Raw genomic sequence first — 22924 nt, 5'->3', positions numbered from 1 at the left:
CCCTGTTGCTTCCTGACCTGGGTTCTCAGTCACTCGGCAGATACCGAGTGTATGTCACATGGCCTTCATTCAATCTGCATTTATTGAGCACCTACCATGCATCGTTCATTCCCACAGCACTCAAAGGATAGCTACTCGGTGCTGTTCATCCACTTAATAGGCGCATAGCCTATAGTGAGCCAGGCCTGAGCGCACGGCTGCCTCAGTGGCAGAGCCACAGCCTCGCTCCATCCAATGCGCCTCCCTGCTCCTCCCTGATGCAGGAGAGGCCCAGGTGTGTGCCCGCTGGTGGTCTGGTACAAATGCCACCACCCCCTTCCCCCCGACGCACGCACAAGAACACTCACACACAGGCATCTGTCTTGGGTCTTGGTTTGGACCACACCTGACCTAAGGCTGTGGCTTTTCCTGCCTCACCCCTAGCCCTACGTGAAATCCTTGAAATCCTTTGGCTCCAATCAGCCTCCTCCAGGAAGCCTTTCGTAACCCTCACTCTGCGAAAACTCCTCCTTGATCTTCACATCTCCCTGGTGCCAGGGGCACTGGGCATCACTCATTCTGTTCCTTGCATGTGAGTCTTGGCCCAGCCTGTGTGCCACCTGAGGGCTAGCATAGGGTCTTCTGCTTCCTTATCTCCCCAGCAGCTAAGCACAGACCCACACAAAGAGTAGGTGCTTACTAAATATGACTGCCTTACTAACTGCAGATGGAGGCTGTGAGGAGGGCTAGCTTGTGCAAGGGCCCTGTACCAGGTGCCGGCATGAACCAAGGACCCGGCAGGACTCCTGGCCCAGGGAGGAGACAGAGCTGGGGCCCCAGTCCACACCTGGGCTGGTGATGCGAGCAGGATACCAGTGGTCAGAGAGGCGTAGCCCAGACCCTGAGCCCCAGGCTCTGACATCATCCCAGATGGGGGTGAAGGCCCTGGTGGGAATAATTCCTCCTCTGCCACCTGCCAGGGCCCAGCTGCCTCAAACGAGGTCTTATTAGGGCAAGGACTGGTTTTTCACCTCTGCTTCTTAACTCCCCTGAGCGCTAGTGAGTGGAAAATGGGAGGGAATCAGGGAGTGAGAGCCTTGTCATTTCTGGAGCACGTTGCCCTCTGCATGGATATTCCTGGAAACCCTCCACGGGGCGTCCTTGGCTGGGGTGGGAAGACTTGGGGTAGAGTGGGAGCTGTTGAGTTAGTGCGGGTTGAAAAGGGCCCACTGTTCAGGAGCAACTGGCCCCTTGATCCCTGTCCCAAGACAGCTCCCATCTCTCCCCGGGAGCTGTGGAGGCTGGTTTAGGGCTCAAGCCTGGCAGGCCTACCCATCCCAGATGGACCGTCCAAGGAGAGGGGTGACAGGTGGCTTGGTGTGGCCCAGAGACCAGACCAAAAGCCAAGTGGCCTGCTTCCAGGCCTGCTCCCCACTTCTCCCTGGGGACCTGGCCAGGCATGTTCCACTCTGGGCCTCAGTTTCCCCATCTGTAAAAAAGAAAGGGCTCCGCAGGGCCATCCTCTAGTTCTGACACTCTAGGTTTCCATGTGGGCTAACCAATAAAGCTCCGAGGTCCCTCAGAGGAGCCAGACGACCCCATTCGCCCTGCTCCCCTCGGCCAGGCCCAGGTCAGTGGGCTAGTTCAGCTTGCTGAAGAGATCTCAGATCTGAGTGGCAGATGCCTCCTGATCTAAGGTCTCCTGCAAGGCCCAGGGGAATCACCGCTAAATGGCATGTCACACCCAGGGAACAGCTTTTCTGTCCCTAGGGCTCTGGGGCTGGCAGGCGGCTGCTGACCTGAACAGTCTGTGGCCAGAGGGAATGGGCTGAAACCCACAGATCTGACTCTGGGAGCCCGGCAGACGAGACACACCAGGGAATGTCTTTCTGATTACCATGGGGCTTTAAGAGCAGAAAGAGCCCTTCCAGATCATCTAAACCCCTGGTTTATTCACGAGAAAACAGCCACAGAGAGGGACAGGGCTTGCCCAAGTTCACCCAGCAAGGCTTTGATACTGTCCAAGGCCCTACCTCTAGGCCAGCTCCCCTTGGCCGGCATCAGTGTGTCCCAGACAGGCCTGATCACAGGTGTTATATGGGGCACCAGTTAAAAATTCAGAGCCCTAGGCCCAACTCTAACCCACAGAATCAGACTGCAGGTAGCCCAGGTGCCCAGGTGGCCTGTGTGTGTTGGCTCTTTGAGAAGTGTCATCCTGACAGTTCCCACTCCAGAGCCCCAGAGAGGACCCAGAAGGCCAGTGTCCCTGAAGGAGGGAAGCATCTGGGTACCAGATGGAACAAATGTCAACCTCAAGCAGCCGCTCCAGTGCTGAGGGGTGGGAGGTGTCTCTTTGAGACTTCAGTCAACAGGGAAGACCGGCACCATGTAGCCACTGCTGCATTCCAGCCTCACGGCACTGCCCGCAGGTGGGTGGGCTTCTGCCCACTTACAGATGAGGAAACGGAGGGCACCAGAGATGAAGTAACTTGTCTCGACTTGCACAGTTGATAGGTGGCAGAGCAGGGATTTGAACCCAGAAGTGTCTGTCCCTAAGACCCTTGCTTTAAGCGTGTGTCATACTGCGTCTTTTATCACACTGAAACTGACACCGGTGGACCCGGGGATGGTGAGCTCTCCAGCAGCAGAGGCGTGCAAGCAGCTGCTAGAGGAGCCCTGGCAGGCACGGGATGACCTTGAGCAACCCTCCTGGAGCTGTGACTGGGGAGAAGCTAAGCTGGATCAAGGATGCAAGGGTGTTGGTTCATTGTGTTTCTTCCACACACAGAGAAAAATGGTCCAGATGATTTACAGGTTCAAGTGCATCGATTGTTGCAGCTGCCGGGCAGGGGACACCTGGGAGCTTTGGCATTTGTTGGGGGCAGAGACAGGGGGCCACAGGGGGCTGGGTTCCTAGACGGTGACCATGGTGGAGAGTCTGGGTGGGGGCAGGGCTGAGGGAGCTCACCAGGGGCCACCCAGTGAGGGCTGTCCCACCATAGACTGTCCACCGACTGAAGCGCGGGCCAGAAGGAGGGGGCACCAGGGGAGCATTCCACAAAGGTTATGAAGCAGAGATGCTCCCATGGGCTCTGGAAGAGGCCCCCAAAGATGCCTCAGGGAAGCAGTGAGGGTCCCAAACAGCTGTGAGGCAAGATGTGCTGGTTCCCAAACTGGAGCTGAGGAAGGGTGAGAAGCACTTAACAGGAGAGACAGATGTGAGGGAAAAGCTTCCATACATCCCCCTGCTCTCCATTAACAAGGGTCGGGGGGCAGGGGCTGGGGCTCCCCAGTCAGCTCTCTGGGGACATATGTGGTTCCCATAACTCGGGGGCTCTGGAAGGTTTCCTGAGCACGGTCCGCCCAGCAGCCACGGCAGCCTGACACGTGTGGGACCACACTGAGGTGACTGCCCCTCCCTGTAACCGCCACAGCCCAGAATTGACCCATCTGACAAGGAGACCCGATGCTCAGGGAGCCGGGGCTGAAAGGGCAAACATGCACCATGCAGCGCACGGCACTGTTTCTCACAACCTGTGCACAGCCTCAGAGTCCTCCTTAACACAGCCCGCCCCGCACATTAAAAACTGGCATGCCGGGTAAAACCTCCCTGCCGTCTCCACGGGAAGCTGAGGGCGCACGGTCCGGGTGCCTGCTGGCTTCCTGCTGCCATTCAGCACCGGTGTACCAGGACCTGTGCGGGGGACACGGTTCAGAGCTGCCCTGAGCCTTCAAGGGGCGTATACCCCAGCGGGGAGAGAGCAGGGGGCTGGTTGGAGGAGCAGAGACCAGGAGAGGCCACAGGTGCATGAGGCTGAAGGAGGGGATGGGTGTGTCTCAGGGAGCGTACACACGCTCCGCAGCCCCTCCGAGGGGGCTCCGCCTCGGGCAGGGGCCCCTCAGAGGGAGGACAAGCCCAGCACCTGAACCTCCTGGCCTCCCACCGCAGTGCCTCAGTGGAGGCAAACAAGAGTACGACTGTCAACTGAGTGGGCAGCAAAGTGCAGTCGGGAGGAGGGGAAAATCGGCTTCAGAGGGAGGAGGGCTCTGGGGCGGCTGTTCGGCTGCCAGTCTGCCCCTGAGAAACACCTTGTCTCTGGAAGCCCCTCCGGGCAGGCGGGGACCCCAGGCATCTCCTGACCCCGTGGGAAACCTCTGGGTTCAAGGGACACACGCGCTGGACACCTCTACAACTCAGACTGCGTCCTGGATGATGTGGGAGGGGGAGGAGGACAGGGGCGTCCTCCCTTCCTGGGCTCCAACCCGCAGCCCCGTTTTCTAAGGGGGGTTGGAAAGAAGCTGAGGGTGATGGGGGGACTGGCCCCCACTGTGGCACAGCCTGTGAGAGACGCCTTGGTCTGGGGCTGTTTGGGGATTAGGTGGGGACGCTCGTGAGCACTGGAACTCCCACATTATCTCTCCTCTTTTCTCATCGAGGTTCGCTCCCCTGGGTACCAGCTACACTCCTGCCTGCCTCAGTTTACCTTTATGGCCAGTGCGGTGTGCCCAGTTCTTTATTCTGAACAGCAGGACGGCAGCAGCCTTGCCTACAGCGAGCATACTCACTTTGCAAACTCTCATCTGCAAGATTTCCTTCCCCAGCCTCAGTTTCCCCCCCTCCCCCGGAAACAAGGAAACCGGGGCCGCCAAGGCTGCGTGGTCCCATATGGCAGCCGAGAACCACACATGGCAACTGAACGCCAGAGCCTGCAAGGTGGTGTCCGTGTTAGATACACAACAGGTTTCGAAGACTTAGTATGAAAAAAGAGTGTCAAACATCCAATATGCTATCATCCCAACACGTAATGAATACAAAATAAAAGACGCTGTGGCGGGCAGTGTGATGAACACTCTGCAGGGCATCAGAGTATGAGGAGAGGAAAGGACCAGGGCCTCTGAGGAACGGAGGCCATGGGGCCCAGCGGGGAAGAGGCCGTGTCCTATCCTGTGGAGGGAGCATGGCTGGAAGAAGGCTCCCAAAGGTTCGAGCCATGAGGCAACAGGGCCGAGGGCTCTCGAGGCAGGAGGAAGCGCAGGAGAAAGGTGCAGCAGTGGGGACCGGTGGCAACGATGGGAAGGCGGCGGCACGGTGGAGCTGCAGCTCAGGACGCCCGCGAAGGAGGCTGGCGCCTGAGGGTGGTGGCCTCGAATGCCAGGCTGGGTGGGCCTGGCACACAGCAGGCACTTGCAGAAGACTGGCTGGCGGGGGACGGGGACCCAGGGAGGTCCCCGAGGGCATCCGGGTGAGTGGGGGCCACCAGGGCCCACTGCCCACCTCACAGGCCACTGAGACCATCCCGGCCCGCGGTTCTCAGGGGGCTCCCCCTCTGGCTCCTTCTCCCCTCAGAAGAGGACAATTTATTTATTCATGAGTGTACAGCCCCTCCCTCCAGGCAGCCAGCTCCTGGACACCTCACTTCTAATTATAGTAGGAATTTCATTAGTGCTGGAGGGAAACGCCAGGTTTCCAACCGCCTCTGTTAGTGGATGCAGGCCCCCTCCTTCTCCCCTGCTCTAGCTTGTGGCCAGTGGCCCACATGCCCAGGATGGCACAGAAGGGCAGCCATGGGGGCAGATCTCTGAGCCAGGATCAGGCTCCATCCTGAGTGGTCGGCATGGCGGGTTCGTGGGGATGGGACGGCGCCTGCCCCCAGGGCGTGGGATGGGGCCCACCACACACACAGCGCACAGCCTCCCAGCGGCGGGACTGTGGGGCGCTGCCTTGGGCATCTCCAAAGAGCAGGGCGGGAGGACGTGTGCTGCCAGAGCTGGGCAAACAGGGGGAAAGACGGTGGGTGGGAGCCTGGGAGGTGTCAGTTCTGCAGAGTCCTGGGATGATGGAGGTGATGACACAGAGCTGAGAGGGAGGGAGAGTGGGGCTGCTGCCGTGAGAATAGAGGGGAGCTGGGCAGGAGAGAGGCGCCCGTGCAGAGAGAACCAGACAGAAAGACACAAAGACATGCAGGGGCAAAGAGAGAGAGACAGACAGACAGACACACACGCACACACACATGCACACAAGCTGGGATCTGGAGGCCGAGGAGAGAAGAAGTAAAGAAAACACCAGGGCCAGGTTGGCCAGGCTGCTCTGAGGACTCCCCAAGCAGACCCGCCCTCCTCCCCACGGGGGGCCGGCTGGGACCACACACTCTTAGGACTAGACTCAGGGGTTGCGCATCTAGAGCAGGAGGCATGGACCTCCAAGAACCATCTCCTTCCGTGACCGTGGGCAGCTGCTGGGATGTGGCCAGCTGGGGGCCGGGCGTGCTTCCCCTCCAGGGTCCCTCAGGAGCCCACCTTGTCCCCAACGCTGCCCCTCAGTCAGCTCCGCCGTGGTCACCAGGGAGGCAGGGCCCATCTGGTCAGCCCGAATGGGAGGCTGGAGCTGAGCCTCGTGTGTGGGGATGGTCTGAGGTGCCAGGTTCTTGACGGGAGGTGCACACAGGGGTGGGGGCGCTCCTACATGGGCGGGCACTCTCCTTTCCTTGCACACCCACGCATATTCACATACGTCACAGCCTAATCACACACACCTGTTCATGCGCACGTACCAGCACACGAGGGCACACACACACACCTGCACACCCTCCTTCCCTCCAGAGAACAGGCACCAAAGCAGTGGAGTTGCGCATGGACAACCCCCCCTTCTCAGTGGCCTCCTCCAGCCTTCCCAGAGGGGAGAGGCTTCTCTCTCTGCCAGTCCAGCCTCCTCGGTGTCCAACCCGGGGAGCCTCCCGCTCTCACCCAAACTCAGGAGTGCTGCCTGAGGGCTATGTGCAGCCCTAACCCCAGCTTGCATATTTTCTAGCGACGAGGAGCTCACTATCTTCCCAGAAAGCAGCTTGAAAAAAAAATCTCCAGACAGCTCAGACTCCTGGAAAGTTGAACTTGAGGACACCACAGAGACAGTGTGGTTGCCACTGAGGGGCCCGAGCTCTGCTGGCCGGAGTCTGCCTTTCATCAAAGGCTGTCCTTTCATCATGAGTTTGGAAAGTGACATAACTAGGCTGTCACCCTGGCTGTCACTCTAAATTATAACAGAACTAGAGAAACAGTGTTCTGTAGCCAGGACCACCTCCTTGACTGATGACAGCTAACAAAGATCCAAGAAAATCATTCATTCATTTACTCACTCAACTGATAAAATATCGACCAGGCAATGACCACGTGCCGGGCACTAGGATGCGGCAGTGAACGGGCATCGTCGTTTAATATTCTTTCCTAGTCAGACACTTGACCTTCGCCCATTTTACAGGCGGCAAAGGTGAGTCTGGGGAAAGGCAGCGGCTTGCTTAGAGTCACGCAGGGAGCTGATGCTTAAGGGCAGAGCCTCACACATGATGCTGCTGCAGGCACTGACCATCTGCTAGCCCCGGGAAGAAAGGGAGAAGGCTGCGCGTCCGCCATCCCCACCCCCAGCCGTTTCTAGGACACTGAGGTATTGATTACCACCCTCGCCTAGGAGTGGTTTTCTTTCCTTTTCTTTTTTTCCATCAAGGCTTTCTGTTCCTCCTTTTCCTTCTTTTAAAAGAATAAACTCCAAGCCGCTTCTATGATTAATTACCAGCTGCCTAATGCTCCTCCACCAGCAATTTCTGGAAAGGGAATGAATTACCTTGAAAAACATCCGAAAAGAGAACCCACCGTGAAGGAGAATTTCAAAGGTTACCTCGCAATTAGCAGCGGGCTCCCCCAGCCTTACGGAGTTGCCAGCGAGCCCTCAGGGGAGGGGCAGGCCACCAGCCTTCGGGGGCCACCCACCGGCTCCTGCGGGCAGCCACGCTTGGAGGGCTGGCCAAAGGCCGCCCGGTAGAAATGGGGGTTGTTTCCTGAGCACCTACGTTGAGCCTGCCCTGTGGCTCCACCCCTGGTCTCTAAAGCCTCGTGGGCAGCTTAATTCCGAGGTACCTCTCCCGGTTCAAATCCCCACTCCACCGCATACAGCTCTATGGGTTTCTTAACCACACTGAGCCCCTGGAGAATGAGGCATTCAGCGTACCTCCTCATGGGATTACTGTGTAGAGAAATATGTATTTAAGGAGCCTAGTGCCTGGTACACAGCCGACTCTCACCAAGCTGCAACACTTAAAATATTCCTGGCTTCCAAGCAATCCTCGTAACAGCCCTCTCAGAAACGCCGGTATAATTATCCTCATTTTCAGATGAGAATGCTCACGAAAGGGAAAGGACTTGCCCAAGGTCGTGCAGCTGATAGGAGGAAGTCAGCATTTCCTACAGCGGGAAGGGAGATCAAGGCCTGCTCCCTGGTTCCAGAGTCTGGCTGAAGCGTAGGGGATCCCCAGGGCTCGCCTGGCCCTGCCTGTGGGTACCTGGGAGCACCGGGGCCTCAGGAGAGATGCTGGGGGCAGCAGGGAGACGATCGGACAGGGCCTCACGGCAGGACGAAGACTCGGGCTCCCCTGGCTGGGCCCCAGAGCCTTGGGACAAAAGGCCCTGGCCCGAGTCAGCATTTCCGTGACAGCCTCTCATCTCGGGGTTGGGAGCCACAGAGTAAAGAGGGATGACACGGGTTGCCCTCTGGCCCAGGGCCAAGTGTCCTCAACCCTGAAACGCCACTCTGGGATGAGACACACTGGTGTCCGGGCCTGAGGCAGGCCCGGGAGGCTCAGCGCGGGACCTTCGGGCTCCAGCTGTTCCCGGGAGTTCCCCCTCCCTCATCAGGCTGGACGACCGCTCGGTCTCTATCCCGTCACTGGTGGGCCCTCAGGGAGGAGGGATGGTGGGAACTGAGGTATGCAAGAAGGAGGAAGGGGCCCTTCATTGCTAAGGAAAATGATAGGTCCGGAGCGTTTCCTGTGTGCCTTGTGCCAGTGCACCTGTGGGCACCGGTGCTGTGATCCCAAGCCCTCTTTTACGGACAGGTAAACCAAGGCACGAAGAAACCGCACAAGGTCATGGTGGACGAGTGGCCGGGCCAGGATCTGCACGCAGGCACTCTGACCCCAGAGCCCAGAGACTTGTGAGCGCTCAGGTGTGCACCTCAGTGCGACTGCGGGAGAGAAGGGGGTGGGCCAGCCACAGCACCCAGCCCAGCGAACAGGCCTCTCTGCCCACCCAGGCCTCTTCCCGTGTAGCTGCCATGTTGCTTACAGTGAATGAAGCCCATGTGCCACGGGCTTGAGTGGTACAGACAGGGCTGCTGTGCCAATGCTGGGGACGCCAAACCTGCCCCTCTTTCTGTGTGCATCTCCCCACCCCTGCCCTGGCAACCACGGTAGAGACAGGCCAGGCCTAAGAGGCCCCTCGAGGCCCCTCTGGGGGCCGACGAGGTCTCAGTGGGGACGGGGTGGGTGTTGCACCCAATCCCGTCCATGAGGGCTGTGCTACAGTCAAAGGCGCAGTGTGCCGGGGCCGGCACCTGTCCCCCACTCAGGACACACTGCCCCTTCCCCAAGCATCCAGGCCAAGCTGCCCCCCCCAGCCCAGCCACACACCTACCTCAGTGACCCACGAATCACCAGCGTCCCACGTGCCGGTCAGCAGCTGGCGGCCCCTCTGCCTCACTCCAGCTCCATCCTGCTGCAATGAGAAGGGTGGTCAGGGACCTCTCACAGCAGGGGCCCCAGAAATGACCTGCTGCCACATCTCCCCACCCCACCCCAGCCACACTGCCCACCTGCTGGAACGTTTACTGCCGGCCAAACCATTCGTCCCCACTTGACAGATGGGGAATCTGAAGGATGGAGAGGAAAAGGGGCACCATGCTGGGGAGCCCTAACACTAACAGGCCCCTGACACCCCACATCTGCCAGCTACTGGCTATGTGATCGTGGATAAGCTCCTGGCCTCTCCAGGTTTCAGTTCTGTCACCTGTGAAATGGGATCGCAATGATCTCTCCTAGGGTTTCTGGGAGGATCTAAGGACACATGGTGACAGAAGCACTCGACATTCGTTCATTCACTCAAGAGACATTGAGCAAACACCCTGAGCTGTGAACAGGATAGTGGTCCCTGACCTGTAGGAACTCTGATAATAGGCAAAGAACCAAACAATACATAATTACAAGTGATGTCTGCCAGAAAGAACGAGTACAAGGGCGAGCGTACACAGCATAAACTCAAGTTTCAGGGGTGTCTCTTTGGGGAAGTAAAGTTGAAGGATAAGCCAGAGAGAGGCAGGCCAAGACGCATGGAACAGTGTTTCAGGCGCAGGGAAGAGTATATGTGAAGACTCCAAGATAGGGTAAAAAGACTGGCTCAGCAGAAGACTTGAGAATGGGTGGTGTGGTGGGTGCGGTAGGGGAAGGAGGGGTGGGGTGAGTGACAGCCAGGAGGCTGGCCTGATCACTACGAGGGTGGATGGGAGCCATGAGAGAGTCTGAGCAGCTGAGGGACATGAGCTTAGGTCCAGTCTGAACAGATGCCCATGGCTGCTAGGGAGAAGGGCTTAGAAGGGACAGGACGAGCCAGGGAAACCAGTGGGGGGGGCTGCCCCAGGGGTCTGGGCCAGCGACAGTGGTGCTCAGAGGAGAGGGAGCAGAAGGCAGCAGTGGCAGGATCCGCTGGTGCACTGGGTATGTGGGGACCCCAGTCCCCCTGCCCCCCATGGCAGTGGGTCCAGCTGCACCATCTCCACAATGAGCCACCAGTACTCCCCTCTCCTCCCTACCAACCGGGCCCCACGGGAATCCAGGAGGACCAGACCCAGGGGCCTGGCAGGGAGGCTTCTCTGGAGTCCTGGCTGCAGAGTTTGAGTCCCAGCTATGAAGGCACCTCGCTGGATGGTTCCGGGTGATCGCCACGCTCCCTGCACCTGCATGCCCTCCTCTAAGACACGGGAAACCATGAGACTTCCCTGGTGGTCCAGTGGCTAAGGCTGCATGCTCTGGGTTCCATCCCTGGTCAGGGAACTAGATCCCACATGCCGCAACTAAGACCCAGCACAGCCAAATAAATAAATAAATATTAAAAAAAAAAAAAAAAAGATACGGGAAACCTGCCTACAGGGCTGAGCGCCTCTTAGGATGAGGCCCGTGGCTACAGCAGGAGTGGGCGTGCACAGGCCACATTAACTGTGGGCTCCCACACACGTGAGGGTCTGGCGGAGGCCTCAGACCCGCTGTGCAGCAGGCAGGGTCTCCCAGGGAGTGAAGTGGGTGCCTATGGCTTCAATAAAGGGCATCAAGGCCTGGCATTTGAGAGGTGGGCTCAATAATAAAAATGATCTGCTTCAAGTCCTGGCTTCATCCCCTTACCATGTGGCTTTGGACAATTTCTTAAACTTCTCTGTGCCTCTGTTTCCTTATCAGTGGGAGGCAATATAGAGAGAAGGAGGGGTCCTCCCTCTAAGAGTGGTACAGACAGTATAAGGTAAGGCATATGAGTGCCGGACAGGCAGGTAGCTTTCCGGCCATGTCAGCAGAGGCTAAATTACCTTGCAGGAGCTGGCGCTGGCCTCCATGGAGCGCTGGGGTCCTGAGCCCCAGGCTCCCACAGCCCAGCCTGGTACCTCCACCCCACACGGGAAAGAGAATATCTCTGCGTCCTGACTCTTTGACTCTGGCAGTCCCCAAACTCTGCTATAGCCATGGGGACACAAACGGCCCTTGACTCCAACTCTCCCATTTCACAGAGGAGGAAAGTGAGGCCTGGAGACAGCAGCACCTGCCCCCGTCCCGGGGTCACGCAGCAAGTCAGTGGCTGGGGGAGAACTGGAATCAGCCTCCTGCTTCCCCACTGCCCACAGCTCAGGCCCTTCCCAAAGGCAAGCTGGCCGCAGACCCACTGGCAAAGAGAAAATAATTATTTTGGCAGCTGAGACAGAAGCCGGAAAATCCTCGCTCATTCGGTGAGCGACATCCAGGCCCAAGGAACAACGCCTGCCCATCCTGCCTCGCAGAGGTGCCTGGACTATGGCGCACATGCTCGTGCCTCTCTGCCCCCAGCCATCCCCAGTTCTTTGCTGTTGGGCTTGGGCAAAGGGGCAAACAGACCAGAGAGGGGAAGAGACTTGTCCAAGGTCACACAGCAAGGGCACCACACAGAGGGGGCACCAGGATATGAACTCCCCTGGTTGGGGACTGACCCTTTTCCCCATAAACCTGTATTGGACCCCAACCTGGGAAGGAGAAAGGACCAGGGCTCACCTTGATTGGGTCCACATTAGGGGTTATACCTGGGATATTCCTTTAGCCCTCGGTGAAATGCTATGAGGTAGAAACTAAAGAGCACGCCCAATTTACACACGAGGCCTAGAGAGCTTCCATAGCTTCCTAAGGTCATGCAGGTAGTAAGGAGCGAATAAGTAATAAGAAGAGCCCGGACATGAGCGGGTGGTCTGCTGACACCCAGACTCTGCCCACTACCAGATGACCAGCCAGGGAGCCCACACCCTGCCCAGCTGGCACTGGACCCCCGGGCTCCCTTGACCCTGTGCTGGGCCTCACTCACACTGGCTGCTCAAACATGTTAGGGTGGAGGTGGGGGAGCTCAGGCCCAGGTGGGGCTGTGAACACAGAGGTGAAATCACCCAGCCCCAGCCCCCTGGGTGCCCTCAGGTGAGCCTCACAGCCTGGAAGGGTCTGGCCACCTGGTGAGACCAGGGACAGGTGTCCTTGCCTGCTCCCAGCCTGAGCAGACCACAACCATAAAGGACACGGATCCACGCAGGTAAGTGTTCTCTGCTTAAAGGGCCCTCGGTGCCATGGGGCGGTGCACAGCCTGAGACTCAGGGCCCAGGGGGGTGGTAGGGCCCACCCAGGCTCCCAGAGGGATAGGTGCCCCACTGCCCAAAGGGCTCTCCTGGCATCCTCAGCTCAGCACTCTTACTCCGGGTTGGGTGAGGGGGACGCTCTGACCACAGGGCCGCTTCTGGCTGCGAGGGCAGGAAGGGGCAGAAGACGCGGTGTGCAGATCACACGTTGAAACGTGCTTTCACTCTCATCGCGTGTCTGGCGCTCTCGGGGGCAGGGCAAGGCGGGAACGAGTACCCATTTTGCAGAGCAGGACACTGAGCTCCGAGGGAGGGTAGGGTTGCCAGGGGTGTTGCAGCTGGAAAGTGGCAAGGCTGGGTCTGGCAGAGGTCACTCAGGGGTGGGGACTGTCCCAGGACTCAGATGGATTCTCCCAGCCACAGTCACCTTCCCATCCCCTCCTCCTCTAATGGATCCCCTGGGAGGAAGGACCCACCTGGGTGTGGGCTTGGGTGGGGGCACCAGGCCAAGCTGACTGGGGCTGGGGCTGGCCCAGAGAGATGCAGGGCTGACTAGGGATTCCTGGAGGACAGAGGTGCCCGTGCCACCGGGTGTCCAGAATGTGGGGCATCATGAGGGCTCGGTGCCCGTGGCTAAGTGACCAGTTGTTCTCTAAGCCGCCAAGGGAGCCCACATTCTGGCCTGGAGCCCGGCCCTAGCCTCAGTGGTGAGGTCGAGGGCAAGGGTGGGTAGAGCTGGGTTTGAATCCCTGCTCTGCCCTTTAATGCTGGGTGACCTTGAGCAAGTCACTTGGCATCTCTGATCATCTCCTCTCTAAACAGGGACTAGCTGCCCCTCCAGATACTCACCCACCAGGAGAGGCTTCAGGCTGATCTTGTAGAGCCTGATGTTAGCCAGAGCACTGACCTATCCCCAGGCCTCTGGGAGAGGGGACTGGACTGCCCCGCTGTGGTCGCAGACAGGGGACCACACGAGTGGCACTGCTGAGCTGAAGTTCAGGGCTCTTGTCATCTGCTGCTAATCACACACACGTGCCCCTCATGCCCTGGTGGCTGTGAGGGGTTAACGAGACACGGGTATGCAGATGCAGGTGCCACGCAAGAACAGGTCAGCGAATGGTGACCGTTAAAGTCTGGGAGAGGTTAACTGTCAAGGTCATAAGTGGTCAAGTGGGGACCAGAACACGGTCATGTGGGCACCCACCCAAACCGGATCCAACCTGCTGCCCCACTGGCTGAACTGACTGACCTGAACTGGCTCTCACGGGGGGCTGGCCCGCCTCACCTGAGCTGGACCAGGCAGCTCTGCCTACCCCCACTTCACAGATGGGCCGAACAGCTGCTGGTTCAGGGGCCCTGCACAAGCAGGGTGGCCTCAGACCCAGCTCCCAGGCTCACCCGGGAGGCACGGGCTCCTTCACCTCCAAGACCCACCCAGGGAAGCATCCCCTTACATGACCCTGGGAACAGGCCCGTCGTCCTACCCGGGCAGCCAGTGCTGGCTCCAGGAGCAAGGCAAATATTTACCCCAGTGGTTATCCAAACCAGGCAGGCTGTCCCGCCTCCCGCATTCCTGGAATACATGTTCTCTGACCTCACCAAGCTGGGGGAATCCAGACATGGGGAAGAGACAGAGATAACCAGTCACCCAGTTTTAATTGGGCCTATGTGGAAACCAAGGCCTGATGGCCAGGAGGAAAAAGGCAGCTCTGAATTGTCTCTCTAACTACTCACCCACTAGGGGAGGCCCCAGGCTGACCCTGTAGAGCAGGACACTGGCCAGAACACCGACATACCCACAGGCCACTGGGACAGGGAGCTGGACCACCCCGTGTGGTGTGGTGGGCAGGGGCTACACCAATGCCACCTCTTGGCCTGCAGTTCAGGGCCATCACCAGGCCTCAGATACTCATCCCTGCTGCCAATGACACGCACACAAACACACCCATTGTGCTCAAGATGTGACAAACCGGCAGATTGCCCCACCTGCCAGGGCCCTTCCTCAACAGCCCCAGAAGCTCTCACTGCCTCACTCCATCTTCAGCACAATTCTGTCACCAGGGAACTGCAAGACCTATTTTATAGATGAAGAAACTTTGCAGCAGATACCAGTGGTCATGCAGCTAGAAGTGATAGAACGTGTACTGTCTTATTACCCCAAACCACGCCCTCAACAGCTCTGTGGTCCCAGCTCTGTCCATCGGAACCCTGTCCATCCTCCGATGCCCAAAGGACCGCCTACACCATGCTGCCTTCCCTGACAGTTCCCCCAAGTGAGCTTTCCCTGCCCAGAACTTCCAGACATTTGGACGGTGTTTCTTTCTTTCTCCTTGCATATAATTAAAACTGGGTGCCTGGTTATCCAGCTGTGAGACCCTCGTACTCACTCCAGGGACAGCGGGGTTGAGCAGAGGCTTGGGCAGCCCTGAGTGCTCAGGGGAGGACCTGAAATCCTGAGTCTTTTCCCCAAAGGACAGCAGCTGCAGTTGGCCTCAAGGAAAAGATAAGTAAAGAGACCTATGAAGCTGGTGGCTTGGGGTCTGGGGAAACTCCTGGCCAGGGCTGCCTGAGAATCACAAACTACCCTTGCTTCAATAATCCTGTATGTCTTCACTTCTGCTGAGAATATTCTGAGCTGTTCTGACAGCCTGCCCGCACCCAGGCCCGGGAAGGCCAGCGAGTCTCGTCTGGCCCTGCCCTGCAGGTCCTTGCTGTATGCCCCTCTTTGCGTGCCCCTCGGCTTCCCGCCTCCCCCTCTCCTGCGTGGAAACTTCGCAAGTGACTGGGGCAGGGCAGGCTGGCAGGTTCTGCTGAATGAAGTGTGTGCCTGACAAGTCTGCTGCTGGGCCCTCAGGGATGCCTCCAGGTGGGAAAAGCTCTGGTGGTCAGGAGACGCCCAGCACAAACCTGGGGCCACACCTGGTACCGCGGGGACGGAAGCAGAGGGTGTTGGGAAAGGTAGGGGCTTCCAAAACCTCCCTGCCCACCTAACATCTCTGAGACTTGGTTTCCTCGTTTGGAAAATGGGGGCTATAAACGGACCTCTAGGGGTTGTTCCTTCATGGTTTTTTTTTTTCTTTAACATCTTTATTGTTATTGGAGTATAACTGCTTTACAATGGTGTGTTAGTTTCTGCTGTATAACAAAGTGAATCAGCTATACATATACACATATCCCCATATCCCCTCCCTCTTGCGTCTCCCTCCCACCCTCCCTATCCCACCCCTCTAGGTGGTCACAAAGCACGAGCTGATCTCCCTGTGCTATGCGGCTGCTTCCCACTAGCTATCTATTTTACGTTTGGTAGTGTATATATGTCCATGCCACTCTCTCACTTTGTCCCAGCTTACCCTTCCCCCTCCCCATGTCCTCAACTCCATTCTCTACATCTGTGCCTTTATTCCTGTCCTGCCCCTAGGTTCTTCAGGACCATTTTTTTTTTCTTTTAGATTCCATATATGTGTTAGCATACGGTATTTGCTTTTCTCTGTCTGACTTACTTCACTCTGTATGACAGACTCTGGGTCCATCCACCTCACTACAAATAACTCAATTTCGTTCCTTTTTATGGGTGAGTAATATTCCATTGTATACATGTGCCACATCTTCTTTATCCATTCATCTGTCGATGGACACTCAGGTTGCTTCCCCTTCATGTTTGTTTATGCCATCCATCCATCCATTCATTTCCTTCTCCCGACAGCTAATGACACTGCCTACTTTGTGCCAGAGAAGGAAGAGAAGGAGAGGGAAAAGAGTAGGAGAGGATGGGTGGGGAGAGGAGGGCACGGTCGAAGGCCAACATCGCCGGCCTGGATGCTTCCCAAGGGTGTCTGCACACTGTCTAATGCGAGGCGGGCAAGACACAGAGTAATTCTAGGACAGAGTGCTGGAGGGCAGCAAAACGGGGTGTCGAGGACATCATGCTCTTGAGAAGAGCCTCTCAGGCAGGAGGGCACCCCTCCTGGGCAAAGGCCCAGAGGCTTGTCAGGAGAAAAGCCTCAGACTGAAGAGAAAATGATAGATGAAATCAGCAGCAGGGGACAGCTGCGTTCAAGGGCACATGCAGACACATCCCTGGGGGCCCCGCCAAAGCTTCACCCAGAGCCCAATTCCAACTTGCTGTGTTACCAAGGCCAGGCTGGAGAGGCCTATCAGAGGGGAAAGCCCTCACCCTCTCCACGAGCACCATCCAGGACCCGAGGAACGACGTTCACCCAACCTGCCGCTCAGAGGTGCCCTGGCTCACGGCGCACGTGTGTGCCGAGACACCCAGCCTCTTGATGTTGGGCTTGCGCAGTGGGGCAAACTGAGACCAGACAGAAGTTGGCTGTGACTCGTGGCTCACTCCTGCTGGAGGAAGAGGGAGGGAGCTCCCTTCTTCCCAAGCCGTCAAATGAACAATTCCTCCTCTAATCAAGGCGGGAGGTACAGCGTGGACTAAGGGCACATAATGTGGCTCTAGATTCTGACACACAGAAGGTGTGTGTGGAGTGGCTCTGCTGTCCACTGAGCTGTGATGCTGGGCAAGAAACTTAGCCTCTCTGGGCCTCAGATTCCTCATCTGTAAAATGGGGATAATGAGTCCCTCCTCTCACAGAGCTGTAAGGACTTAACAAGATTATGCCCGCACTGCACTTGCACAGGAAGTGCTTGGTAAATAGGGAGTGTCATTGTTCTCACTGGCTCAGCTTTGCTGCCAAGTGAAGACTTGGGGTCTTGCTGGGCAGGGAAGCACTGGATCTCTTACCAAAAAGATGGAGAAAGATCCCGAGAAGATGAATCCTGGCTTCAGGCCCCTTCCGAAGCTGATTCAAGAGTCAGCCCGGTGGGTCTGTTCCCCAGAGACAGGCTTCCTGAGGGTCACCTGCTCCCAGGAAGGGGCCCCCCAATCCCTCCCCACAGAACGGCCCAAGGTGTTGAGCATCCTCCAGGTACAAGCTCTGTGCCACCATGTCACCAGGCCCCATGGGTGGGCATAAGCCTCACCCTCCCCAGGGGCCAGGGTCTTGCCCAGAGGGGCACCTGGCTGGGGCTGGCCAAATCACCCACCTGGGTGCTTGCCACTCCCAATGCCGATGATTTAAACTGGATTTTCTGCCAGTGGCCCCTCTTACAGGCTTTGTCTCCTGCCCCGCCCACTCTGCTTAGGGTGGCAGGGCCCTGTGCTGCCCACCTCAACCTCACCCCTGTGATACCCTCGATCTCAAATGCCCTGCAGCGTTCACTGGGCCTGCAGAGGCGCTTAGAAGAGTCCGTGGAGGTCCTCAGTCTAAGCCTGCCACCTTGCAGAGGAGGGGACATAAGTTCAGAGAGGGACAGGACGAGAAGCCAGGCCAGCTCTGGTTGGAGGTTAGACTGAGGAGCTGAGGACTCACGCACAAGCCCCCTGTCCCTCCAGGGCTCAGTTTCCTGGTCCGGGCTAACACTGGCTGGAAGATTGGCTGAGCTGACATGACACCCATGGTTGGTGCAGGCCTGGGCAGCCCCGTCAGCTGTCCGCTCCACCGGGCAGCCTGGACTCCAGGCCCAGGGCAGGCGGGAAGGTCGAGGGGCTGAAGGGCACGGGCACTCCCGACAGCACATGCAAAATGCTAGTACCAAGTGTTCCTGACCATCCCTGTCCTGGGCCAGGGGCCAGCCCCCGGCGGTCACACTCCCCAAACAGGCGTCCCTCTGGGATTCTGGTCACACGTGGGCCAGGCCAGTCTGAAGTGATGGCCAAGGCCCAGATTTACAGATGCCAGACAAAGGAGAGCGCTGTTCTCGCTTGCAGGAGGTAGCGGGTCAGAGCACGGGCACTAACGTCACCCAGGCCTGGATGAAGTCCTAGTTCTGTTGCTTGCAAGCCACGTGGCCTCAGCCAAGTCCCTGCCTCTCTCCCTGCCTCAGTTTACTCACGGTGCAATGGGGAGGGAGAAGACTGCACTGGGGTAAGGGCGCCCAACCCCTGGCCTCGGAGGAGCCAGGCCACGGGAGCTCATGGTATTTGTAGGGACGCCAGCCCTCCCTGCAAGGGCAGCCCAGTCATGGTCTGCAGGGTCGCTGCTGGGAAGGCTGGGGAAGAAAAGGATTGCAGGGTGTGTTAATCATCAAACTGCATCTGCAGCCTGTCCTGAGACGCTCCACTGTGCAGCCGCCCAGGGAAGCTTGACTGGTCCCACCGGATCTTGCTAACACCGAGGGGGGCTCCAAGCCTGTTTTTGGCACATACCCTCCCTGACCTGGGCAAGTGCCTCCCGATCCCTTGAAGCCTCCATCTGCCATCTGTAAAGTGGTATTAGTGCCTACCTAACGTCCTGGGCTGCTAGGAGGACTCTAGGAGATGGAGGATGGGGCCAGGTCTGGCGATGGGCTCCGAGGAGGTTCCCTGTTCTGTTCACTGCCTACCAGGGCTGCTCCTGCCTTCCTGGGCAGCCCCAGGGCCCAGCCCTGTCTGAGCCATCACACATCCAGAGAGCGTCCCAGGGCCCCTGCCAGGAGGCACTGAGGACTCCCAGGTGCTTCCCAGCTGAGGCCGTCAGGACCAGCCTACGATGTCCCTCCTCCTCCCGTGAGGCTGAGGTCTCTGTGTGTTCTTCAAGAAAGGGGCTCCCTCAGCCCAGCAACTTGGTGGGATTCCTGGGGGAGCCACCCCCCACCTGCCCATCAATCCTTGGGATTGACAGAAGCTGCCCTCTGGGACTGGACCCCTGGACAGGCCAAGGCCAGCCCCACAATGGTGTCTCCTTCCTGTCGTCCACAGCACCCAGCACAGGGCCTGCCCCCAGAATGTCTGAGCAGTGATGAATGGATGAATGAATGAGCAGTCATGGGAGGGGTGGTGTGAAAACAGATTTAGATCAGAGAACACAGCAGCTGACACGTGCACAGTGCTCACCACATCCATCCTAGGCCCGGCTCTAAGAGGCACTGGCTACGCTGGTTAACCCATTAGTCCCCATGGCGATTCTATAAAGCGGTTAGGTCGTCCCCATTTCACAGATGAGGAAACTGAGGCTCAGAGACATGAAGTCACTTGCCCATGGTGTTAGAAAGTGGCAGAGCTAGATCCAGTGCAGGCCCTGGGCTCCAGAATCCACACACTGGTCCACGGTGCTGCCTGGGGCGGGGGCCCTGGGGAGGGTGGGGAGAGCAGCCCGTCCAGGCCAGAGGTTCCCGCCCAGGCTCCAGGCCCTGCCCCAGGGATTTAAGTGGTCTGGGGTGCGCTATCTTTCAAAGCTGCCCTGGATCTCATGTACAGCGGGAGCTGAGAAACCCTGGGCAGCCCCACCCTCACTCTTCAATCGGAGAAATGGTGGCTCAGGCAGGGAGGGGACATGTCCAAGGTCACCCTGCATGTTGGGGGAGCCTGGGACCTGGAGTCCAGCTCCTCTGACTTCTCCATCGTGGGCTTGGAGCTCTTGGAAATAGCACTGTGGTCCCAGCAGAGCAGCCCACAGGCGCAGACGCCGGTGGGAGAGATGAGGCAGACAGACGCAGGGAAGGCAGAACAGCAGGCAGCCAGATGACACACAGGCCCAGCAATGCCTGACTCACGGCCACCCATCCCGTGACTCCACCCACCGCCAGTGTCCCCACCCTGGCTCACGCTCCACAGCCCGCTGCAACCTCCAGAGTCCCCTCCCATTTAGGACCAGAAAGCCACAGAGGGAGGAAGGAGCGGCGGGGCCCCACCCAGAGCTGGGTGGGAAACCCAGACAACCCGAGTTGGGGGGACTCCGGGACACGCAGAGGAAGAGGCATAAGCGCTGCCTCTGCTCCTCTCTGCGGGGCCCACACCCCCAGCCTGTGCTGCCCAGCGCCCTGCGGACCACGCGCCCAGGAGGAGAGCTGGTGTTGACACCCACCAGGGCCAACTCTCTTCGCCATGTGACGCCCTCTGCATCGGGGCCCCACACCTGGAAGAGCGTGTTAGGTTCTTTTGCTCTCAGGTTCCCCTCCCCAAGGACACGTTACTCCTCTGGCCAAGAACTTCAATGGCTCCCCAGTGTCTACGAGGTCAGCTCCAACTCTTCATCCTCATACTCGAGGCCCCAGCCTGACTCTGACCCGTAACGTCTGGGCTCCCACCCCGGCACCCTGCCCACATTAATCCTGCTGCCAGGAATGTCCCCGTCCCTGTGGCCTGACTCACTGGGAAGGAAATTCACACCCCCCCCGAGGAGCCACAGGGGTCAGACACTGTGTTCCCAGAACCTCAAGGACTCCTCACAGTTCCCTATGCCACTGGCTCTGAAAGGCCCATTTGACAGACGTGGAGGCTGAGGCTCAGAGCGGCAACGTGTCCAAGACCACTGGAGGCTGAGTTGTCACCACACAGCGCAGGGGCTTGGGTTGCTTGGACCTACGGTCTTCCCTGTGGCTAACAAGCTTTTAGCTGGTCCACAAGGTCAGGGTGACCCCGAGTCTGTTAGCTCACCCAATGCCATGGCGACTTGGGTCTGCTCACCTTGGCATCCTGACCCTCCCTTCATCCCCCTTTGGGAACAAGCTGCAACCCCTGATACTGGGCTGGGCTTAGGCTGGGGGTACCTGGTCGGGGGAGGTGGGTCAGAGAAGCTGTGCAGCACAGTGGCCAAGAGCACGGGCTCTGCAGCCAGCTGCCCGGCTCAGTCCCAGCGTAACCACCCTGGGCAGGTCGATTCACCAGGCTGTGCCTCAGTTTCTTCCTCTGGAAATGGGGACAACAGGAGTAGTGACCTCAGAGATGCTGTCACAGTGAACGTGAATTCCTGTAGATAAAGGATCGGAGCAGCACCTCCACAGAGTGCTACGGAAGCGTTTGCAGCTCTTAGTATCGTTGCCCTGTTCCTCCCTGCACTTTACACTCAACATCACAACCAAAGGAAAACTGAAGTCCTCAGAGCACCTACCAGGGGGAGGAGGAGGGCTGGAGAGTGGCAGGAGAATCTGCCCCTCGGCACTGCAACCTCCCTGGCTTTCGGCCCACAGGCTGCCACCCTGGCCCATCTGCCTGAGCAGGGCAGAGCAGAGAGAGCTGGCATGTTCCACCTCTCAGATCCTGGGAGGAGGGAGGAGGGAGGAGGGAGGAGGGAGGGCTCCTGCCCAGGCACAGATGCCCAGCTTGCCCCCGTGTCATCAGTGGGATGACCCAGAGAGGGGTGATGCCAGCATCACTACCCCCATCCCCCATGGCGACACTGGCAGCCACTCACGTCTCACTCCCTGCTTGGGGGCCATCACAGACACTGTTCCCCACTGGGCTGGATATAGAGATATCTGAGATGCATTGGGGGTGGGGGGTATCTGGGGCAGTTAACCCCAAACCTGGTTGTCCTTATAGGGTATAGATTCATCCTACCTCTAAACCCTTTATCCCATGGGATGCTCCTAGCTGGGCAAAGCTTCTTCCTCTCCCCTTTCTACAGATGGGGCCCAGAGTGGGTGAGTGACTAGCCCACGTGCACCAGCAAGCTGGTGGTGGAACCCAGACAAAAACCCTGCTCTCCAGGCTCCCAAGCCTGGCCCCACTATGAGGTTTCCCTTCCAGGCCCCTAAAGGTGACGGATCATCTAGGAGAAGATAAGTCACCAGCATGTGCGGGTGAGGGACGGGCAGGGACCCAGAGCTTCCACCAACGGGATGCCCTGGGAGGGGGTTAGAACAGGTCAGAGGCAGGGCAGCCGCGAGCCTGAGGTCCAGCTTCCTTTCTCAAGAGGGCATGATTCCTGGCAGCAGCTCCCACGGGAAACAGTAGAAGCACCACCCGCGGGAAACACGGGGTGGGACAAAGGGGGTGCCGGGCAGGGTTTCCTGTTGGGTGGGTGACCTGTGTGCCTGTGGCCCTGGGACCAGGCCAGGGCTGGGTTTCGCCTCATCCCTGGCTCAGGCCCAGGCCACCCTGAGTCCCATCCTCCGGGCCTGCCCTGGCTTCCTGTCTCACTGGCCCCGCCCAGACCAGGACAGAGCAGGGCCCTGTGGAGTCTTCCTCAGAAGCACCAAACTTTCCTGGGGCAGGAGTGCGCAGCTGCCCTGGCCTCTTCAGTGGCCTTTGGCCTCTGACCTCTAGACCTCCAGCTATTTGTTTCCTAGCAAGAGGCCTTGACAAAAAAGCACTACTGGGTTTTATTCCCAGAACTTCAGGCACAGCTGAGTAGAGGCTGTAGGAATCAGCCCTTCCCTGGGGATCAGATCACCGTCTTCCCCCACTTCGGGCAGAGTCACTTTCAAGGAGCCATGCTGAAGCGACCAGGACAAGGGGAGAAGCTGAGCAAGGATGGATCTCAGGCCTCAAAGGCAGAACTTCCC

General features: G+C 58.4%; 1 protein-coding gene across 9 annotated transcripts in view; it reads right to left on the bottom strand.

Moving 5' to 3' along the window:
- ZMIZ1 (zinc finger MIZ-type containing 1) overlaps positions 1–22924 on the bottom strand; it is a 230753-nt gene that overhangs the window by 134425 nt on the left and 73404 nt on the right. For 7 of the 9 annotated variants that reach the window (XM_033434003.2, XM_033434005.2, XM_033434004.2 and 4 more), the window contains one exon: positions 9439–9519. The exons of 1 other annotated variant lie outside the window; for it this stretch is intronic. The gene's annotated coding sequence lies outside the window, so the exon portion shown is untranslated. The remainder of the gene's footprint in view (positions 1–9438; positions 9520–22924) is intronic. One more of the 9 variants, XM_033433995.2, reaches the window with a different exon arrangement.

The sequence above is a fragment of the Orcinus orca genome, chromosome 14, assembly GCF_937001465.1.
Source record: "Orcinus orca chromosome 14, mOrcOrc1.1, whole genome shotgun sequence".
Taxonomy (NCBI): domain Eukaryota; kingdom Metazoa; phylum Chordata; class Mammalia; order Artiodactyla; family Delphinidae; genus Orcinus; species Orcinus orca.
The sequence above is the reverse complement of the archived record's forward strand: the minus strand, read 5'-3'. Positions and strand labels throughout refer to the sequence as shown.